Source organism: Dermacentor andersoni, chromosome 4 (genome assembly GCF_023375885.2).
Source record: "Dermacentor andersoni chromosome 4, qqDerAnde1_hic_scaffold, whole genome shotgun sequence".
Taxonomy (NCBI): Eukaryota; Metazoa; Arthropoda; class Arachnida; order Ixodida; family Ixodidae; genus Dermacentor; species Dermacentor andersoni.
The window spans coordinates 153,523,299-153,546,089 of record NC_092817.1 but is presented as its reverse complement, the minus strand read 5'-3'; the positions used below and the strand labels follow the sequence as shown (position 1 = coordinate 153,546,089).

The 22,791-nt window shown below is 48.1% G+C and overlaps 1 long non-coding RNA gene across 1 annotated transcript in view; it reads left to right on the top strand.

Annotated features, from left to right (window-relative positions):
• The first annotated feature begins 2,357 nt into the window (after positions 1–2,357).
• Positions 2,358–22,791, top strand: part of LOC140217387 (uncharacterized) — a 26,877-nt gene continuing 6,443 nt past the window's right edge. The window contains exon 1 of the long non-coding RNA XR_011893942.1: positions 2,358–2,590. This is a non-coding gene — a long non-coding RNA (uncharacterized lncRNA). The remainder of the gene's footprint in view (positions 2,591–22,791) is intronic.

Below are 22,791 nucleotides of genomic sequence, written 5' to 3'. Positions count from 1 at the left end.
CATTTCTAGTCTCGCCGAGTCCACGCCTTCATAGAAGCTTGCGACTTGCTGGTCGTCATGACTGGATGTATGGGCGTGGACTTGCACGACGTTCAATTTTTACCTCTTATTAAGTTTCACAACAAGACTTGCCACCCTCTCGTTAATGCTATATAATTCCTGTATGTTACCAGCTATATCCTTATTAATCAGGAATCCGACTCCTAGTTCTCGTCTCTCCGCTAAGCCCCGGTAGCACAGGACGTGCCCACTTTTTGGCACTGTGTATGCTTCTTTTGTCCTCCTAACTTTACTGAGCCCTATTATATCCCATTTACTGCCCTCTAATTTGTCCAATAGCACTGCTAGACTCGCCTCACTAGATAACGTGCTAGCGTTAAACTTTGCCATGTTCAGATTCCAATGGCGGCCTTTCCGGACCCAAAGATTCTTAGCACCTTCTGCTGCGTCGCAGGTCTGACCGCCGCCGTGGTCAGTTGCTTCACAGCTGCTGGGCACTGAGGGCCGGGGTTTGATTGTTGTATTCAATAACTTGTACTTACTAAATGAAATAAAGAAATTAAAAATTAATGAAACTGAAAGTGGATGAAAAAAGCACTTGCTGCAGGGGGGGAACGATCCTACATCCGTCGCATTTCGCGTGCGATGCTCTACCAATTGAGCTACCGCCGAGCCGTCCTCCGATCCACTTTGTAGTGTGGTACTTGTGTGTTACTATTAGAACTAACCCTGGGAGTGCTAGCCAGCGCCACCACTGATATATATATATATATATATATATATATATATATATATATATATATATATATATATATATATATATATATATATATGTATATATATATACACACATGATAGTGTGTGGACCAATTGAGCGGGGAATAAATTTCTCAACACCAAGTCACGGGTAAAATTTGCAGCCCATAATTGAAGCAACGTGGCGATTCGTAACGCGACGTTTGCAGTCGGCCTGGGCAACGTGAGTCGGGCAAGCTTGTGCGCGCGAGTGGAAGCAAACTGATGTTGAAGTGAGCTGGGAGGAGTCACTATATGGAGCTGTAAGGAAGGCAGTGTCGAAGGTGAATGAGGTAAATATAGATTAAATATACCGCGAAACAGTAAAACGTAGCGCAAGAAAACTTGCAAGGCGATGTTAAAGTTTTCGGTGTCAATTACTAGCGACGAAAGGGTAGGGGGTGTTGAGAAATAATAGAGGTTAGGGGTCACTCCATTCGGCTTTGCAAGTTATAATACAGGTATTTAATTTCACAGCATAAAGAAATGTGCTAAGACCGTCGTCCCATCTATAAGGAACTTACTCGGAGACGGTATATTACACCACTGCCCATAGTAAAAAGACGCCAATGACGCTCACCATTTATTACACGCGCGAAAATAGTTCTCTTTCTTTCTTTAGCTTAAATCTACATAACGCATCTAGTAGGACAAGTGCCTCCAAGTCCATTTATAGAAGGAATACAAGGAGTCTTGCCACGGCAGAAAACACGTGTTGGTCAAGAGACTGAAATATCATTGTTGAGCCATTTTCTTAAAAAAAAGGTATCTCTAATGCCTACAGACAGAAAACTCGGTGGAACCAAACAATACACAATGCAATACAATACAAACGCGGTGGATGCTTTCGTAGCTTTTAGAGCTTCCAGCTTCATAACCAGCTAATGCGCAGAGGCGACGTGGTGCGGCTTTTGGCACAACAGTGGCGCGATCTAGATCGCCGGTAGCTTAACGTCTCGCGGTGTCGCGTATCGATAGCGCAAGAGACGAGACTGACGAAGAAAACATTGGCTTTTGTCAGCATCAAACGAAATGAGACTAAGTTTGACGTTTCGCGTCTGTTCAGCTCGGACCAGTATATGCACCGTGGTGTGTGGTAAGCACACGCCTGCTCAACAGGACCGCTAAGGTGCATGTTCGCAATGCTCCGGCCAGCAGCGCAGCAAGGCTCATGCCAGTCGGCTCTCTGGCAGACCCGATTGAGGGAACAGCGACGGAGCGCCCAACGGGTTTTGTCGTTCTTGAAGCCAAACGGACTGCACGTCCCATAAGACCTGACTTTCCACGCCAATGCACCGCAATTGCCCTCCATACCAGCACAGCAAGACGGCACAAACGCGCCTCGAGGGTGCGCGTGACTGTTATTGCAACAACAAAGGCATTGAAATCCTACCTCGCCAATAGTGTCCCGCGGAGGTTTCCCTTTGGCCAGGTTTTAAATAGGTTCAAACAGGCAATTTTCATTTTATTGTACTTGCATGCGCCAGATAAAACACTTGCGCGTTTTCACTACCTTGACAGCGCAATGTAGCGGCAGCAGCCTGACCCAATGCTCCTTCATAATTCAGAGAACAGTGCTTAGCTTTGTCTCCGCGTGCTGCTACTGAAGTGAATTGTGCATACACAGCACAATATGTCCTAAGAAAAAACCCATAACGGTCACTTGAAGCCTGTACAGCGTCGCTTTCTACCCTCCAATTTCATTTTGCGAAACGTAAAATGAAGCAAGCCATCTATGCTGATATGCCGCTAATCTCTCTGTTTATTGCTATGTGTTTGGTTTCAAGCGTTCTAGGTGAGTATAAATACTCTGTTATTGTGAGAAATCACAAGAGTCCCCGGTACAAATATATTAACCTGTTTGTATAATACTCATTCGCCAAAATTATGAACTCTTGGCTAATAAGCCACAGCCTTCCTCGAGTTCTGTTTAGTTTTATGGTGATAAATTTGAGGAATCGCGGGCTACTGAGGTGCTGCGTGTATTTAGGAGAGCGGAGAAAGAATCAGCGCGCGTCCAACTTTGCTTCCCGTCTTTTAAAAACGCTGGACACGGTCGTCTCCTCGAACGCAAGCAGTCAGTTAGGAATAAGTGAGTAGCAATAACGATACAGAGTGCACATCCGTCTATTACGCACGTTTCGCAAGTCCTTAAACATCTGCCCAACCTGGCGAAGTCTACGAAAGTTGCAATTTGATAGACAAAGCAAATAATCTGGAGACCAGAGTCACCCGACGTCATACGTGTGCGTTTACATAGAGGTTCATGCAGAGGCGCTATGACAGATGACTGGGTGCGAAGCTACAACTGCCGGCCCCGCTGTTGGCGAAGAATGCGTCAACTCCGTAGCGGCACCGAATCGCGCGCGCGCGAGAGGAACGTCGCACTTGACGTGCCTCAGTGGCGGGAATTCCTCGAGCCATTGTGCTGTCGAATGACGCGAATCGCACAGCGAGGCTCGGCGGCTTCGAAGAACGAAGAAAAGTGCTGTGGACTGAGGGGCAGCCCTTGTACAGCGCAGCGGGAACGCCAGCGCTTCGAGCCATTGTGCACCGGTGCCATGCACGACGACGCGGACACCATTGAGCAAGACAGACACGCCAGCGAATGACTCAGAAGCATGAGGCCCAGATGCCGCGCACGGACGCATATGTTAAGAGTTTTTCTCTTGTATTTCTTTCGTTTTTGTTTTATAAACAAACACGTCCCTTGTTGTGTGCGACGTGTCGTACCATTTCGTAAGGAACTGCAAAAGGTACCTCCGATGAGTTATGCGATTATTAGCGACCATATTTGTCAATAAGCGAGTGAAGTGGCGGCGCTCAAAGAACGTGGCGCGTGTCGCATTCCTCTATTCAGGAATGACATTGTCATAGCTGTGAAGGATTGTTTTCTGCTGATTAGCTTCCGGAGAATTTTAGGAATTAATCCCATCGCTCTGTGTATTTGGTGTATGTTCGTGTGTACGTTGCATATATCCACTCGAATTATCTTTCAGTGAATTTCACTTAGTGCATCCCAGTTTACTATCGGTAATACATAGACACTCTAAATAAACCCTATAATGTTTACTCTCTTTGAGACTGTGGTGATATTTGTTATTTGAGAGAGGTGTTTATTTCAAACTCTAATGCTGGTGTACATTTTTTGCTCCTATTGATGTTGTCACACCAGGAAGCACAATGTTTCATTTATAAATTGTTATTTGATTATTTCGTCTAAGTTGCTGCTCTCAAAATAGCTCCTTTTTTGGTCACCGTTCTCCTGGCCGCTATGTGGTACCAGGCAATTTATTTGATTGGACTGTACTTGGTATTGGAACACCAGGAATCTAGGTGACACAAACAGTCATTTATATTACACAAGCTGCAGCACATCTGCCGTTCAGTGCCACGTATAAAGAATATCTAATAAGATGTAGCTGTTTACAAAAGGCAGCACAGTCTTTCTTTTTTCATAGCTATAGTACTAGGTTGTTGCTGACATCACTTCGCCGGACTGCTTCATATTTCAGGTAATCTCTCAGTTACAAAATTTGGCTTCGAGGTTGGTGTTGTCCTGTAACTCTGCCGGCAGAAGGTGCGATACTAACTATGCATACCAACACTGTCCTCGGGGTAACGAAATACAGGAGCTTCATTTATGTCTCGTACACTATAACGATGTCCTCAAGTTTGTTTTTGTATGAAGACCTGTAGTATGAATGTATGCGTCCGACGCAAGCGACAGCTTTCGGGCGCTAAACGCATGGTCGCCATAACCAACGACTGTGGTTTCCCGAGATCCACGCTTGCCCTAGCACAACATGGCGATGACAGCACTCTTAGTGGAAAGCGAGCACTTTGAGCTTCCCTATAGGCTATGCCAATTCACTCAGCGATGCGGTTCACTCAGCTGCACCGAAGGCACTGCCAATTTTTGTCCGTTCAGTGTAAGACGTAAACACTGCTTGTTTTTAATTACGAAATGTGTCAACGTTATGGTACGCGCAGATCCAACCAACTACGTAGCTGCATTCTTCTCACGAATGCGCCGGCGAGTGTGGCCAGCAGCATAGGGAAATAGTGACCTGTCGATATTCGCACAACGCCATGCGCCATCTTTCTGTGTGCACACCGCAAGAACTCAAGAGCTGTCCATTTCAAGTCGCTTAGGCCAGAAATAAGCTATAAAAAGCGAGCAGTGTAACCCGCGCTAAACAACAGGACGAGGAGAAGGACACAGACAACAGCGCTGACCAACAACCAAGTATCTTTATTCTTTCAGTCGGCATATATATACACCGCCACTATCTCAAGGCACAGAATCAACAGAATTCAGCATGCGCAGGAGAAAAAATGGAAATAATGCGATAGGAAGGCAATTTCCTTCGGAAGAAGAGAAATAGAGGGAAGGCTTACACATGCTTCGCCGCTAACATGAATGTATAAGGCTTCGGAAATAAGACGTGCACGGTCTTCGTGGTATTTTGACAGGTAGGTCACATCTTAAGAAGACGGCTTGCAGCCGCATTCATTGCAACTCAGTGATAACTGACTATTTATAGCTCGTTTTTGAACTTCGTTTGAGTCTTCGCTCATGCACTCATTGATGCACCGCCCCGTTTGATCGACATACAAACCCTTGCATGAAAGACAAATCTTACAAACCACACAGTCAGAACAGTCACCAATAAAGCTCTCTCTGTGCTGCTTTATACAACTTTTCTTGTTGTTCTCGGTCACCTGATTGACTTGATGGCACAGGCTACCTAACTTATTTCTGGCAGTGAACAGCAACCTAACGCCTGCCCTGCTGACAACCTTTATGAGATTATGCGCAACCCGTTGCACATATAGGATAACCGCAACCATTTGCCGCGAGCGATTCTCACATTGAGTAGTTGCCGATTGCTTTCTCTTAAGGCTTGTTGCGGGGCTTTCAACGATGCTGGTTAAAAGCGGTACCGGAAAACCTGCGAGCTTCAGCCTAGCTACTTTCTTTTCGAAGCTTGCATCCACTTGGTGGTCACAAGGCCTGATGAGGGCCGCCTACATGCAATGACCGCATTGCATGAAGGCGGCCCTCATGCATGCAATGACTGCATGCGCTAACACTCAAACGAAGTACAAAAACAAGCTAAAGATAGTCAGTTATCATTGCATTGCAATAAATGCCGCTGCAAGTCGTCTTTTAAAGATGTGACCTACCTGTCAAAATACCGCGATGACCGCGCACGTCTTATTTCCGAAGCTTTCCACATTCAAGTTAGCTGTGAAGCATGTGTAAGCCTTCTCTCTATTTCTCTCATTCCGAAGGAGATTGCCTTCCTATCGCATTAATTGCATTTTTCCCCTGCGCATGCTGAATTCTGTTGATCCTGTGTCTTGAGATAGCGGCGGAGTATATACGAGGTCTGTTAGAAAAGTATCCGAAATTATTTTTTTTTTGCGAACGCCTGATAGATATGAAACAAGTTTCGCTTGCATCATCTGACCTTGAACCTTCGTGCGCATGCGCGAATTTTTTCCCGCCTGCCGATAGCGTCAGTCGCTGGGACGCAGCGTTTGAGTGAGGTAGTGCGCAGTGCTCTCGTCGGTTTTTTATTGCAAGGAAAATGGCGGAGTGACTGGCGAAGCGCTACTGCATCAAATTTTGCCCGAAACTGGGCGACAGCCTAGTGGAAACCATTCGGAAGATTCAGACGGCTTTCGGTGACGATGCTATGAGCAGCACAGAAATTAAGGAGTGGTACAACCGTTTTAAGGACGGCCGCACATCGGCGGAGCACGAGCCACGCTCTGGTCGGCCATCAACATACCGAAATGACCAAGTCATTGCCGAAGTGAAAGCTGTGGTGATGCAGTACCGTCGTGTGACTATGGGAGAAATTGCGGAAGAGGTGGGCATCAGCACTTTTTCTGCACATTCCATTCTGACCGAAGATTTGGCCATGAAGATAGTTGCGGCGAAATTCCTGCCGTAGCTGCTCATGCTGCAGCAAAAACAACTTCGTGTTTAGGTCTCGCAGGACATGCTGGATTCCACAAACAGTGACCCCGACTTCATGAACCTCATAATCACGGGTGGCGAGTCTTTGGTGTACGGGTACGACCCGGAAACCTAATCCCAGTCGTCACAGTGGAAGCATTCCCAGTCACCAAGACCAAAGAAGGCCCGCCAAGTGCGCAGTAACGTCAAAGTGATGCTGGCTGCTTTCTTTGACTCCCGTGGTGTGGTACACCACGAATTAGCACCACAGGGTTAAACGGACCACGGTCTTGCAGCACTGCTGACGGCACGGACCACTGACCACTGATACAATGGATGGACTCCGCTAGGTCTAAATTGAGCTAAACGAGATCAATATCGGTTGAAACTTACTGTCGATGATACAGGGGGCTGAAGCAAGCGCATTTAAATATTTAAAACGTGTACCAAATCAGTGCGGCTAAACTCATATACAGATTGAGTTACTGCTGTAATTGCGATGTCTGCGCGACATTTGGAATAGGCTGCCGATAGCACCGATAGTGGTCGACTCACACTGAGCATATAGCTTCTTTTTTTTTTTTTTGCATCTTCGGGACGAAAGACCATTACGCTATGACGATGCACGGTTGTCGGGTGCATCCTTGCCAGCCTTGTAATATATGGGTTTTTCCGAGACATACCCTTGCATTTTCAAACAATCTCCGACTCGGAGCTCTTCGTCCACTCTACCGAGCTGAGCCCAACTCCACCCCTCGACCAACGGAAACGCTACGTTTCTCAAGAATTGCCGTGAAATGTCAGTGCATGGCGTCCGAAATTTACGAGCACTGGCAGATCTTGCTGCGGTCGTCCAGTTCGCATGGAGAAAGGCTAATTTCATTGGTGGCCGTGCTCTGCTATTTCTCCGCACCGCAGAGCTCGCACCGAGGGCTTTTTATGCGTCCAGTACTGCGCTCCAGTACTGTTGCTGTGGCTTGGATGAGGCTGGAAGAAACACCACGTCGAACTGCTATACGATGCCTTACTGATGAAGAAATGATGGCCGAATGTGTACGACGCGCAAGGCACTGCGTTCTGGTGCCTATTTACTCTCAAATGCGTTAAATTTTCGGTGCACACACGTACTCCCCCCTACATACCCGTGGCTATGTAACAGTGGTATATCGGTGAAACAGCAAGTCATTAGAGAGGGTAGAAAGTATTAACAGTCACCACCTAGTCCCATTCACCACAGTCACCACCTAGTCTCACTTCAGAACTCCCGCCCATATCCCCCTGCACAGCTTCATTTGTAGTCTTCCAGTGAGCGCCCGATGCGAGCGGTTCTACTGACCTTTCGTTGCCATCGAGTCCTGATTGTAACCCTGATTTCAAGCAGACGACCACATTTCCAAATGTAAGTTCTGGAATCACTACACCTTTCCAAATAATAAATTAAATTGTGGGGTTTTACGTGCCAAAACCGTTTTCTGATTATGAGACACGCCGTAGTGGGGGTCTCCGGAAGTTTAGACCCCTTGGCGTTATTTAACCTGCACCTAAATCTAAATAAACGGGTGTTTTCGCATCTCACCCCCATCGAAATGCGGCCGCCGTGGCCGGTAATTCCTTCCCGCGACCTCGTGCTTAGCAGCCCAACACCACAGTCACTAAGCAACTACGGCGGGTGCCTTTCCAAACACCCCGGAGCACCTCGTATCTGTTGTACCCCCATAGTGCTCTGTTTCACTATGGCCGCAGTTTTCTTCCCCTTCACTGTTTTTCTTTCTGTATTTCCATATATCTATTGCCTTCGGTTATCCGTATACCAAGGTATTTATATTCTTTTACGCAAGGTATTTTCTGGCCCTGAATTGTCACTGTCTGTACACTGTTTTCCTTCAATACCATAACGCCTGATTTTCTAACGCTAAGTTTCAGACCTAACTTATCGCCTCTATGTCACCCCGGGCATCTTAGGCAGTGTCCATCTCTAGAGTTGAAGTACTCTTTGTCAATTGTCCCATGTCCCACGCTAATAATATTCAACTAGCTAATTTTCTTGATCTTTTCCTAAACCAATTTCATCATCGCCGGTTGATGAGAACTGGACCGTCTTCAAAGATAAAATACATGAGCTCACCGACAGGTTTATTCCGTCAAGTGTAATATCCTGCAATGTTAAGAAACCCTGGTTCAATTCCAAGTTGAAAAGGCTTTCCAACCGAAAAAAACGACTGTATCGAATAGCGAATAAAAGTTCAGTGGCATCGAAAGGGGACGCTTATAAGGAAGCGAACAGTACTTACACAGAACCTATAAAACTTGCCAAAAAGGCCTTCCAAGTTCACACTTTGCCCACAATGCTTGCGAATGACTCTAAAATGTTTTGGCGTGCTATTAACCCTTCCAAAGATAATTCGGTCACGTTGATTGATTCCAGTGGTTCACCGGTACCCGAAGATATAAGTCTCCATATCCTTAATTCTGTGTTCTGTAACAACTTTGTCGTATGTAGTAACCCTGTGCTTCCAACTCTTGAGTGTTGCAATTACACACCTATGGACTTTAGGACAGGACAGGAATAACTTTAATAAAGTGCCGGCAAACGACGATTTAACGAGTCGTGACGCTGGCCAAGCGTCGACCCGGGGTTATACCCTACTCTGCACTAGCCCAGTTGGGCCCGTTTGTAGTGGGTCACGAGGTTTGTGCTTTTCGAGCGCACCCCGGGCCTGCTGGACGGCCCATAGTTGTGAGTCCTTTTCTGCTGACTGCAGTGCACTTTGAAGTTCTGGCGGGTAAGTCCTGGAGGTAGCTGCCGTCGGGAACCTGGCACAGTCCCACATGATGTGCCATTGGTCCGCCGGACCCGCTGCACAAACACCGCACAGCCCACTCGGATAGAGCTCTGGGTGAAGCACGTGCAGCATTGCGGAGGCGAGGAGTGACGCGGTCTGTATTTGTCTTAGGATTACGCCCTCCTCCCGACTGAGTGCCGGGTGGGGAGGCGGCATTGTCCGTCGAGCTAAGCGGTAACACTTGGTTACTTCGGCATAACTAGTCAATCTCTCCTTGGTTTCGAACCACCACACGGAACGGTCACTCTCGGGGGCGCGGAAGGTAAGCGCTCGCGCCGCCGAATGGGCCGTCTCGTTGTGGTTCGGTGAGGATGCACACTCGCCGGCGTGCGCCGGGAACCACTTGATACGGACGGTGCTGCCGCGGTCTTGAAGTTGGAGCTTGCCGATGATGGCGGCCGCCGGCGCGCATATTCGCCCCTTGGCAAAGTTGCGCACGGCATTCCTCGAGTCGCTGAGCACGGTGCGACACTCGGCCTCGGTGATCGCCAGAGCGATGGCAACCTCCTCGGCGTCTGTGGCGTTCGTGCACCGCACGCTCGCTGCCGTTGTCTTGGTGCCGGTAGCCGCCGCAACGACCACTGCCGCGAAGCCTTCCCGCTTGTATTCCGCGGCGTCCACGTACCGGGCGTGCGGGTCTTGGGCGTGTTGCTCGGTGAGGGCCTTGGCCCGCGCCTGCCGCCGTTCTTGGTTGTATTCTGGGTGCATGTTCTTCGGGATGGCGTCCACGTAAATGTGGGCCCGCGCCTCATCTGTGATCTCGCACGGTTGCCGGCTGGGAGCTTGGGGGTTGTAACCCAGGGACGTCAGTATACTGCGGCCCGTCTTGGTGGTAGAGAGGCGCTCGAATTGCGCGGTGAGCTGCGCTTCGGCTATTTCTTCTAAGGTGTTATGGACGCCGAGCTGCAAGAGCCGAGCCGTACTCGTGGTCTCCATTAAACCCAGCGCTGTCTTGTAGGCCCGTCTGATCAGCGTGTTGATCTTGGTCCTGTCAGTGACGTGCCAGTTAAGGTAGGGCGCAACGTAGGCGATGTGACTGATCACGAACGACTGGACAAGGCGCACGAGACTGTCTTCACGCATGCCCGCCCGTCGTGTGGAGACTCGATGTATGAGCCGGATGGCGTCCATTGCCTTGGTGGTAAGCTTGTTGATGGTCTCGTCGTTGCGGCCGCTCTTGTTGAGCAGCAGGCCCAGGACCCTGATCTTGGGAACTTCGGGGATGCATTGCCCCGATGCAGTCACAATTTTGATGTGATCACACGCCCGAAGAGGAGCGCGCTTCCGTCCCGGTCGAAGCGGTGTGACGACGAGCAGCTCGGATTTGGCGGGCGAGCACATTAGGCCTGTGCCATCAAGGTGCTCCTCGATGGCGGTGACCGCCGCTTGCAGCTGTTGCTCGATACTGGCGTCGGTGCCGCCGGCCGCCCACAGGGTAATGTCGTCGGCGTAGATCGTATGCCGGACGCCGGTCGCCGTTACTGCCCTCGCTACCCCGATCATGACGAGGTTAAAGAGCAACGGCGATATGACCGAACCCTGTGGAGTACCCGTACTGCCGAGCTTGTGTTCGGGGAGCTTGAGGTCTCCGGCGTGCAGGTCTACCGTGCGGTTGGTCAAGAAGTCTTGAATATAATTGTAGCTCGTTACCCCCATGTTGAGTCTTGATACTTGTCCTAATATGGCTGAGTGTTTGACTTTGTCGAATGCACTTTGTAAATCGAGACCCAGAATTACTTTGCTGTCTTGTGTCTTGTTGTCGACGATTTCTTGTTTGAGTTGTAACATGGCATCTTGTGTGCTGAGTCTGCGCCGGAAGCCGATCATCGTGTCAGGATAGAGGCCTTCCTTCTCTAGGTATTCCTGCCACCGGTTGGCAACCACGTGCTCCAGCACCTTGCCCACGCAGGACGTCAGCGAGATGGGACGCAGGTTGCCGATGTCCAGTGGTTTGCCCGGTTTCGGGATAAGGATCGTTCTTGCCGTTTTCCACTGTCGGGGGAGCTTGCCCGAATGCCAGCATTCATTGAAGTAATCGGGTAGGGCCTCTATCGAAACGTCGTCCAGGTTGCGTAGCATCTTGTTTGTAACGAGATCTGGGCCGGCTGCTGAGCGGGTGTTGAGCTCGTGCAGCGCTGCCCGTACCTCTGATGTGGTAATGTCTCGGTCGAGCCACGCGTTGGGCAGCCCCCCATACGGCGGGTGGGTTTCCGTTGGCGTGTCTGGCAGATACTTGGCCTCCAGGCTCCTGATAACAGCGTCTTTTCCTTGTTGTTGTGTGATGGTGTGCATGAGGCGGGCCAGGCGGTCGCGCTGGTTTGACTTGGTCTTTGTTTCGTCTAGGAGGTGCCGAAATAGATTCCATGTACAACTGCGATGCAATTCCCTGTCAGCTCGGTTGCAGATCTCGTTCCACTGTTGACGGCACAGGAGCCTGCAATGTTGTTCAATGGCCCTATTTAAGTCAGCCACCTTCTTCCTCAATTTGCGATTCAGCCGGTGCTGCTTCCAACGCGCCTGTATCGAACGTTTGGCCTCTATCAGATGGGCCAGGCGGCTGTCCATGATGATGACGTCCTCGTCTGTTTCTATGGTCTTTGTGGCTGAGCGCACTGCATCGCGGAGTTCCGCCGTCCAGGTTTCGATCTCTGTGATGTCTTGGGCTGCGGTGAGGCGCCCCTTACGGAATTCGTCCCAGTCCGTCCACTTATGTATAATGGTATTTCTCCGTGATTGGTTGGGTATCGTAATTTCGAGGATGTAGTGGTCACTGCCCAGGTCGACGCCCGTGTTGTGCCATGTTACTTTGCCCGTGTGGTCATTTTTTATGAACGTAAGGTCTGGTGTGGTGTCTCGTGCTACGGAGTTGCCGATGCGGGTAGGATGCGCGGGGTCCGTGATTAGGACACATTTGTGGTCCAGGGTATCCTGTAATAAGTCCCGTCCCTTGGCCGTGTCCTTCACATAACCCCACGCTCGATGGGCGGCGTTGAAGTCCCCTCCGATCAGCAACGTGTTGTCTCTGGCTTGGGTGCTGGCTGTGTGTAGTAGGGTCTTGAATTTCTGTGTTTGGTGCTTGGGGTTACTGTAGATGTTGGCGATGAACAGGCTGCCTTTCCGTTGTTTGCTTGGGATGATTTCGGTGAAGGCGTATTCCACCCTGCTGCGGCCGTGTTTGAGTTGGTGCTCGATGAACGTGAGCCCTTTGCGGACGAACGTGCAGACGCCCCGTCCCTCCGCCTGGCTAACGTGAGCGCGATACCCAGGGAGGGTGGGGGTCACCGTCGCCGTTTCTTGCAGCAGGATAATGTCGGGTTTCTTGTTTACTGTGGTAATATGTTGTTGCAGCACTGCTTTCTTGTTGTTGTAACTGTGGCAGTTCCACTGCCAGACCGTGAGGCCCGGTAGCGATGCTATTGTGGATTGGTTTTGGGACATAGTTGTGGCGAGGGTGGGGCTTGCGTCTGTTCTTGGAGGTATGGGTGTTTGGCGAATTCCGCTGAAAAGATGGGGCTGCGGACTATGGGCTTGAGGGTGTGTTCAATGAATTCGAAACGCTCTTGTATGGTGCGGAAGGACGTGGTGATCAGTTCCTCCAGCCGTGCCAGTCGTTGGTCGGTCACGGCAGCCGTGCTGGCATAGGTGTTGGCGAGCGCTTCAATTTTGGCTTCGAGCTGAGTTTCCAATTGGGTCAGGTCCTTATTATGTCGTGATGAAGTGCGTGTTCGTTTCTTGGTGGTTGGGTCAGTGATCTTCTCCTCCTGGGGCGCGTCTTGGGTTTTGTCCTTTGAGTCTGTGACTTGGTGCGATAGCGTGTCGGAGTTCTGCTCGGGGACAGCGGTGGGTGTTGGTTCGGTGCGTGCTCGTTTCTTGGGGGTTGGATCAGTGGTCTTCTCCTCCTGGGGCTCGTCTTGGGTTGTGTCCATTGATTGTATGCCTTGGTGTGATGGCGTGTCGGTGGCGGGTGTAGGTGTCTCGGGTGACTGAGCTAGCTCTGTCCTTGGATGGGCTTGCTGTGCTTGAAGTTCTTTCTTGACCTCGGCTAGCTCTTCGGCAAGCCGGCGCGTGGTTTCCACCAGGGTCGCATTGGTTGCGCGGAGTTGTTCGAGTTCCTTGTAGTAGGGGCTGCTAGTCCACGCCTGCCAGCTGCTCGGAGTGCTTCGGCCACTAGTGGCGCTGTTGGAGCTGGCGCTGCTGCCTTTAACTTCGCCCTTGGCTACGTCGGCCCAGCTGACTTTGTCACGGGAGCACGATCGCTTTGCGCCGCAGCTGTTCCTGTCCGACGAGTCACGGCCGCGGGATGCGCTGCGCGAGGCATGACGGGAAGCGCAACGTGATGCGTGGCGTGAGGCATGGCGCGACGCGCTGCGGGATCCGCCACGGGAAGCGCTGCGCGAGCGGGAGCGTCCTAGGCGTGGAAAGGCGCTTGATTCGAGTGCTTGCTTTCGCTGTTCTTCGGCGTTACGGCGTTCCCATCGCCGTCGCCGCACGACGTACGGAACCTTGTATTTGGCTCTGCAGAGGCGGTCCTATGGACTTTATTATCATTGAACCTCTTGGGGTCGAAAATGTAATTAAAGACCTGAAGTTGTCATCAAGTCGTGGTCCTGATTTGCTTAACGCGAAATTTCTTAAAAATACTGTTGTTTATTCATCTGTTCTGCCTTCGAAAATTTTTCAGCAGTCCTTAGATACCCATCAGCTACCTGCAGATTTGAAGATTGGGAAGGTGGTCCCACTTCATAAGTCCGGTAGCAAACAGTCACCCCTCAACTACCGCCCCATTTCCCTCACCAGCGTTCCTTGCAAGGTTCTTGAGCATATTTTGTACTCACATTTAGCAAAGCACTTAGACAAGAATTCATTTTTCACAAAAGCACAACATGGTTCCCGAAAAAACTTGTCTTGTGAACCTCAACTTCTTTCTTTTACTCACAGCCTTCATCTTATTCTCGACAAAGGTTCATTCGCAGATTGTGTTTTCTTTGATTTTGCCAAGGCCTTCGACAAAGTGTGTCATAAATTGCTTCTATTTAATTTTAGTAAACTTAATCTTGATCCTAGCCTGTATGCATGGCTTCACCATTTTCGCCTTAATTGGTCACAGTATGTTGTGTCAAACAATCATATGTCCCGATCTAATCGTGTACGCTCTGGTGTGCCCCCAAAATCAGTTATAGGCCCTCTTCTTTTCTTAATTTAGATTATTGATTGTTGTAATATTTACCTTTTCGCAGATGACTGTGTTATCCTCCGTGAAATCTCAGACAAATCTGATAACAAATTCTTACAAGACGATATAAACGCTATCTCTAACTGGTGTGACGTATGGTTAATGCAACTTAACGTAACTAAATGTAGATGTATGCGTGTAATGCCTGCGCCTGCTCCGCCGATCTATTACCTTAATGATACTGCCCTAGAGGTCGTAACCTCCTATATATACCTAGGCGTCCACATAACCTCGCCACTTTCCTGGTCGTTGCACATCGACAACGTAATTAACTATACCAATCGCATGCTAGGTTATCTACGCCAAAATTTTTGTTCTGCGCCTACATCCTTAAAATAATCATATACAAAACGATTATGAGGAGTAAAATGGAGTACGCCTCATCCATCTGTGACCCCCAGCTCGAAACCCTTATTCAATCACTTCAACTAATCCAAAACAATAACGCGCGTTTCATTCATAGCAATTACAGCCGCTCATCAAGCGTAACTGCCATGAAAAAGTCTCTGCTGCTTGTTCATTTCTCAGTCCGCCGTAAGTCCTTTCGCCTTGCTTTATTTCATAAACTATATTTTCACAATCCCTACCTGCGCGATAATTTTATACGATCTCCTACCTACATTTCCTCTCGCTTTGATCATAGACATAAGGTTGGAATCATTCAATGCCGCACCATAATCTGTAATGAATCATTTATTCCTAGGGCCTCTCAGGAATGGGACCACCTTCCCGGCGCAGTGTTCGCAATCAAGGACAACTCAAAGTTTCATTCGGCCTTATCAGACGTCATCACTCCCGCATGCAATTAACTAATCAATTTTGCTGTAATAACTATCCATTATTTCTGCGTAGTTATATAATTGTGTATGTTTTTTACCCACTTCCCTCTGTAATACTTCAGTCTTGAGGGTACAATAAAATAAAATTATTATAAAATAGATATTAGCTAGACGTTGCATATGAATTTGCTTGTTAGCTAGCAACACAATGCCGTCTGCATAAAACAAACCTGAAAGCTGCTGCTCTACCACTCTACCCGCCTGTATGTATGACAAATTAAACCCCATATTGCTTTCCTCTAGCGCCCTTTCCGTCCTCACCGTGTACATCATAAACAGCAGTGCAATAAAGAGCACCACTGCCTCAGTCCCTTGTTGATATCAACTTTTTCCTCACTCTTCATCCTCTCCGATTCAACGCAAACATAATTTTCTAGGGAAATCTCTCTCAAAAAGTGTATACAATCGTCGCCTAAGCCTTCCCCTTCCAGAATATCTCACAAAATGTTGCGGTCTACGCTGTCATACGCTCCTGTAATGTCTAAAAAGGTCCCAAATAACGGTCTCCTTTCTACGCTGGGTATTTCAGTACACTGAGTAGGGACAAATAATTTATCATCCAGACGTCTACGTATATCTAAAGCCATTCCGAAGTTCTCCCAGAATGCCTTTATTCTCTGGCCATGCCTGCAGCTTTAATTTAATTGCCTGCACTGCTAACCTGTATATTACCGATGTAATGGTCAAAGGTGTACACGAGTGAATTCTCCTTCTCCTCCTTACCTATATCAATTAAATTCATTCTTCTTTGTCGCCAGCTGTCTGGTATTCGTCTATCTCTCAAACGTTTTTCTACTGCTCTCAACAGAGCTTACTTACTTTTTGGACCTAGTTCATTAATCAGCCTCATCGAAACCTCTTCTAGCCCTTTCGCTGTACGCTTCTTAATTTTCTCTTCGGCTTTCTTCCTGTCGAAATTTGTCGTCACCAGCTGTTTTTCCATCTGGTTCTCTTTCATGCCCTTCTTTTCCTCTAGTACAACCTCGTCACTTCCTTGGAAAAGATTCGGCTGTTATTTTTCGGATGTAATTTAACGCCGCGTCCCGTTCCAGTTTGTTTCCATCTTCGTCTAGGATATGTTCTTATATTGTTCCAGACTTCCTGCCTAAGTGGCGGCGCCACCACTCGACAGAAGTGGTCACTGCGCTTCATTCACGATGGCCTCCAAAATTACACGCGCTAGCAGGTTTTTCTCCGGCTGTAGCATTCGGCGCGCTCCACGGCAAAAACAAAATATAATGCAGCAGGTGCACCCAGCCTCCCCTAGATGGTGCTGTTAGCCGAGGGCTGTGTGGTGATGTCTGTGGCGGACGGACGTATTGTTCCAGGGCTCCGTCGCGGCGACGAAAACATGTTTCTTGGGCATGCTTTGAACTTGCTTGTGTTTGACTGGCTGATTTTTTTAGACTTTGAAGAATAATTGGCTAGTTTGTTTTCTCTCTTTAGTTTGGGGGGAGGGGGGGAGGGGCGTGGGTGTGTTTCGTGTGCATTTGGTTTTGCAGGACAGCCGAAGAGTCCTTTCGCGCCACGTGCTTCACCACGTGCAAGCGTGTGGGACGTTAAATCTTTATAATCTTTAAATAGCATTTTGGAAGAACTACTATTTTGTGTACTACTACTACTAAGAACCGCGTCTACCTGTCGTCACATCGCCGTGAAGGTGGAGGAAATAAACTTGTCCTAAGACAGGCGACATTCAAATAACAACGATAGCGGCGAACGTAGTCGTCGGTCATCGAATTTGAACTCGCACCTCAAGGGCGCTCATTATGTATACATGACTCGTCCTACATTCTAGACCAATCGGTGGTGATGGCGTACATATACTACAATGCACTTATATATTTCTCGACGCGTGCACAATCAGATCACACACGCTAGCATACATGTATATTTCGGGACTCCGGAATAATTTTGACCACCAGAAGATCTTCACCGTGGCCCCAATGCACTGGGCATGGGCCGTTTATTTTTTATTTTTTTCATTTCGTCTTGTCGATACCTGGCTGCCGCGACCGCGATTTGATACCGCAAGCTCGTGCTTAGCATCGCGCACCAACAAAAAAAGCAGAAACACACGTAGCAATATATATGAATGAAATATATAACCCGCAAACTTGTTTAGACACTTACAGCATAAAAAAATTATTTACAAAACAGAGAAAGAAACAGAGAATTCATGGGTAAATATGCTAATGTGGTGGCGGCGGCAGAAAAATTGCCGTAAATGTAAACTTGGAGATGCAATAAGCGAGTTCAGATACGGAACTTTACTGAACTTGGAAAATGAAATCAGATTTGAAAAAAAAAATGGTGGTACATAAAAAGAGCGCCCTGAAGCTGGAAGACAGAGCAGGGTCTGCGAGAGCGCATAATCATAGGAGAAATGTTTTTGCATCAAGACGATTGAATCGTGCGCAGCATGTACAAATACTGCAGGAAAGTATCATGACTGAATGCCAATGTATAAGTATAGCAATTTTTGTGTATACTTGAATGCGCGGCGCTAAGTACAGTAGGGTAAACCTAGTGTTACGATGTGGTTCGGGAGGCAGAGCTTAATTCTATGAGTCAGAGACGTCTCCGAGGGCAGCAACGAAACAACGGCAACAGTCACCGCACACAAACGTGTATTCAAAGATACAAGATGCAAGTAGAAGGGCACATGGCATGGGGCAAGCTAGACCCAGCGTCCCTACACCGCGTTCAGAGCAACTACCAACAGCGCACTCAAAGTTTGGTTGATATTACGTCGCTCGACGAACTGTGCGAGCGGAGACGGCAGGCGAGCTCTCGCAGACTCTGGTTGGTCGGCTGGGTGACGGGAGCGCAAGATGTGTCGTTTGCAGCTCCCCTCGTGCATTGGCGCTCGGCCCGGTCCTTCCGACAGCGTTTGGCCTCCCGAACGTTGACGTCCGACCCAAGTCAACGCGCCTTCCTTGCTCCTCTTCTCAGCTCCATGTGTCTTGCCGACGTGGTCTTTTCCTCTCCTGTGAGCTGCTTGAGTCACGCGTTATTTCCCAACTCGCTGAGCGTCCTTTTTTTTGGTGCTTGCTTATTCGTCGGTGTCTTCTTCATTTATTATTTTGCTGCGCCCCGAGTGCCGGGAGTAGTGAGGTGTCGTCCTTGTGGTGAACGATGCAGGCGCGGCGGTGCACGTGCTTCCATGTTTTGGACGCCACTTGGTCGTTGTCACTTCGCCACTTCACCACACCTAGTTTATTGCACGGTGCATGGTGGAAGATTGCTGGTGCAAAGGCAGAAAAAAAGAACATGCAATGAAGCGAGCTTTGTATACCTACCATAACTTTAGAAAATAAATTCTGGGGTTTCGCGTGCCAGATCACCATCTGATCATGTGTCACGCCAAGTTGGAGGACTCAAGACTAACTTCGATCGCCTGAGGAGTTCTGAATTGTATGCGTTATACACGAGGCTACTTGCATTGCGACAACACAGGTTTCAGCTTCCGCGGCCTAGAGATTGAACTGATAGCCTACTTCTCAGCAAGGCAAACATTTGCAAATCACGCAGTTTAGTATATCAAAATTCAAGTATGTAGATAATACAGAGACAGTAAGAATCATGAGCGATTCTACTCTGTGAAAGTGCAGGACCAGCGAAGCTGTTTAGCACACAACACCGAGAGGACACAGAATTTTGAACAAAGATACGAACACATTTATTGTCCTGACCGGTGGTCACCATGACGATGTGAGCACACACATTCTCGTATCACTTCTGTTCGTAAATGAGCATTTCTATGCCTACCTAACGAGAATGGAATGGAATGGAAAACTTTATTGACTCTTTTAACGTTTTAGCGGGTCGAGGCCGAAGTCTTCATTCTTGAAGCTTGGGTCCTCTTCAGCCATGGATGGGCCCCTAGTCCAGGGCTCCACTGAGCCGGGCCGCCTCGCACGCGTGCGCTATTAGAGCTCTTTGAGCCTCTAGCTCGCGGCTGGTCAGCCAGCTCTCCCATTGCTCCGCACATGGTGTTTTGTGTTTGTGGAATGCCTGGTTTCTTGTACACTCCCATGTAATGTGGTATAATGTTCGTTTAGCTCCACACCACGGACAGGCTGCGCTATACTGCGTGGGGAACATCCTACTTAGTATGTGTAAGTTTGGGAAGGTGCCCGTTTGCAGTCTCCGCCATCCTGCGGCCTCCTCCTTTGTTAATGCTTTATGTGGTGGGGGATATTGATGGCTTAGCCCCTTATAGAGGTTTAATAGCTCTGAATAGCTGTTCCCGAAGTTGATCTGTAGCCCCTCTGGGGTTCATACCCCGTAAGCAAGCAAAAACATTATCTACCTAAGAGCCTACTGATCTTGAAAATGGTGCCTATTCATAACTAATCTACTGAAAATGCATATCCAAGTAAGGAGACGTATAAGCTTTTGAACAGAATGAATCGATTTCGCATCGAATTTGGAAGCTGAGATTTTTGCGGACGCAGCTTTGTTCACAGGCACGAAAACTTCCCAGAACCCTAGCCACAAAGAGCTTCACTGTAAAATTACCAATTCTGTCAATGTGACATCACCCCTTTGATAAAGGGATAAATAGCAATAGCTGCGACGCAGCAGAGGGTGCTAAGAATCAATGGCTCCGGACAGGCCGCCATTGGAATATGAACCTGGCAACGTTTAACGCTAGAACGTTATCTAGTGAGGCGAGTCTAGCAGTGCTATTGGAGGAATTAGAGGGCAGTAAATGGGATATAATAGGGCTCAGTGAAGTTAGGAGGCCAAAAGAAGCATATACATTGCTAAAAAGCAGGCACGTCCTGTGCTACCGGCGCTTAGCGGAGAGAAGAGAACTAGGAGTGAGATTCCTGATTATTCAGAATATAGCTGGTAACATACAGGAATTCTATAGCATTAACGAGAGGGTGGCAGGTCTTGTTGTGAACCTAATAAGAAGTACAAAATGAAGATTGTACAGGTCTACGCCCCTACATCCAGTCATGATGACCAGAAAGTCGAAAGCTTCTATGAAGACGTGGAATCGGCGATGGGTAGAGTGAAAACCAAATACACTATACTAATGGGCGACTTTAATGCCAAGGCAGGCAAGAAGCAGGCTGGAGACAAGGCAGTGGGGGAATATGGCATAGGCACTAGGAATAGCAGGGGAGAGTTATTAGTAGAGTTTGCGGAAGAGAATAATATGAGGATAATGAGTACCTTGTTCCGCAAGCGGGATAGCCGAAAGTGGACGTGGAGGAGCCCGAACGGCGAGACTAGAAATGAAATAGACTTCATACTCTGCGCTAACCCAGGCATCATACAAGATGTGGACGTGCTCGGCAAGGTGCGTTGCTGTACCCATAGCATGGTAAGAACTCGAATTAGCCTAAACTTGAGGAGGTAACGGAAGAAACTGGTACATAAGAAGCCGATGAATGAGTTAGCGGTAAGAGGGAAAATAGAGTAATTCGGGATCAAGCTACAGAACAGGTATTCGGCTTTAACTCAGGAAAAGGACCTTAGTTTTGAAGCAATGAACGACAATCTTGTGGGCATCATTAAGGAGGGTGCAATGAAAGTCGGTGGTAACTCCGTTAGGCAGGATACCAGCAAACTATCTCAGGAGACAAAAGATCTGATCAAGAAACGCCAATGTATGAAGGCCTCTAACCCTACAGCTAGAATAGAACTGGCAGAACTTTCGAAGTTAATCAACAAGCGTAAGACAGCTGACATAAGGAAGTATAATATGGATAGAATTGAACAGGCTCTCAGGAACGGAGGAAGCCTAAAAACAGTGAAGAAGAAACTAGGAATTGGCAAGAATCAGATGTATGCGTTAAGAGACAAAGCCGGCAATATCATTACTAATATGGATGAGATAGTTGAAGTGGCTGAGGAGTTCTATAGAGATTTATACAGTACCAGTGGAACCCACGACGATAATGGAAGAGGAAATAGCCTAGAGGAATTCGAAATCCCCAAGGTAACGTCGGAAGAAGTAAAGAAAGCCTTGGGAGATATGCAAAGGGGGAAGGCAGCTGGGGAGGATCAGGTAACAGCAGATTTCTTGAAGGATGGTGGACAGATTGTTCTAGAGAAACTGGCCACCCTGTATACGCAATGCTTCATGACCTCGAGCGTACCGGAATCTTGGAAGAACGCTAATATAATCCTAATCCATAAGAAAGGGGACGCCAAAGACTTGAAAAATTATAGACCAATCAGCTTACTGTCCGTTGCCTACAAACTATTTACTAAGGTAATCGCAAATAGAATCAGGAACACCTTAGACTTCTGTCAAGCAAAGGACCAGGCAGGATTCCGTAAAGGCTACTCAACGATAGATCATATTCACACTATCAATGAGGTGATAGAGAAATGTGCGGAATATAACCAGCCCTTATATATAGCTTTCATTGATTACGAGAAAGCGTTTGATTCTGTCGAAACCTCAGCAGTCATGGAGGCATTACGGAATCAGGGTGTAGACGAGCCGTATGTAAAAATACTGAAAAATATCTATAGCGGCTCCACAGCCACCGTAGTCCTCCATAAAGCAAGCAACAAAATCCCAATAAAGAAAGGCGTCAGGCAGGGAGATACGATCTCTCCAATGCTATTCACAGCGTGTTTACAGGAGGTATTCAGAGACCTGGATTGGGAAGAATTGGGGATAAATTTTAATGGAGAATACCTTAGTAACTTGCGATTCGCTGATGATATTGCCTTGCTTAGTAACTCAGGGGACCAATTGCAATGCATGCTCACTGACCTGGAGAGGCAAAGCAGAAGAGTGGGTCTAAAAATTAATCTGCAGAAAACTAAAATAATGTTTAACAGTCTCGGAAGAGAACAATAGTTTACAATAGGTAGCGAGGCACTGGAAGTGGTAAGGGAATACATCTACTTAGGGCAGGTAGTGACCACAGATCGGGATCATGAGACCGAAATAACCAGAAGAATAAGAATGGGCTGGGGGGCGTTTGGCAGGCATTCTCAAATCATGAACAGCAGGTTGCCACTATCCCTCAAGAGAAAAGTGTATAACAGCTGTGTGTTACCAGTACTCACGTATGGGGCAGAAACCTGGAGGCTTACGAAAACGGTTCTGCTTAAATTGAGGACGACGCAACG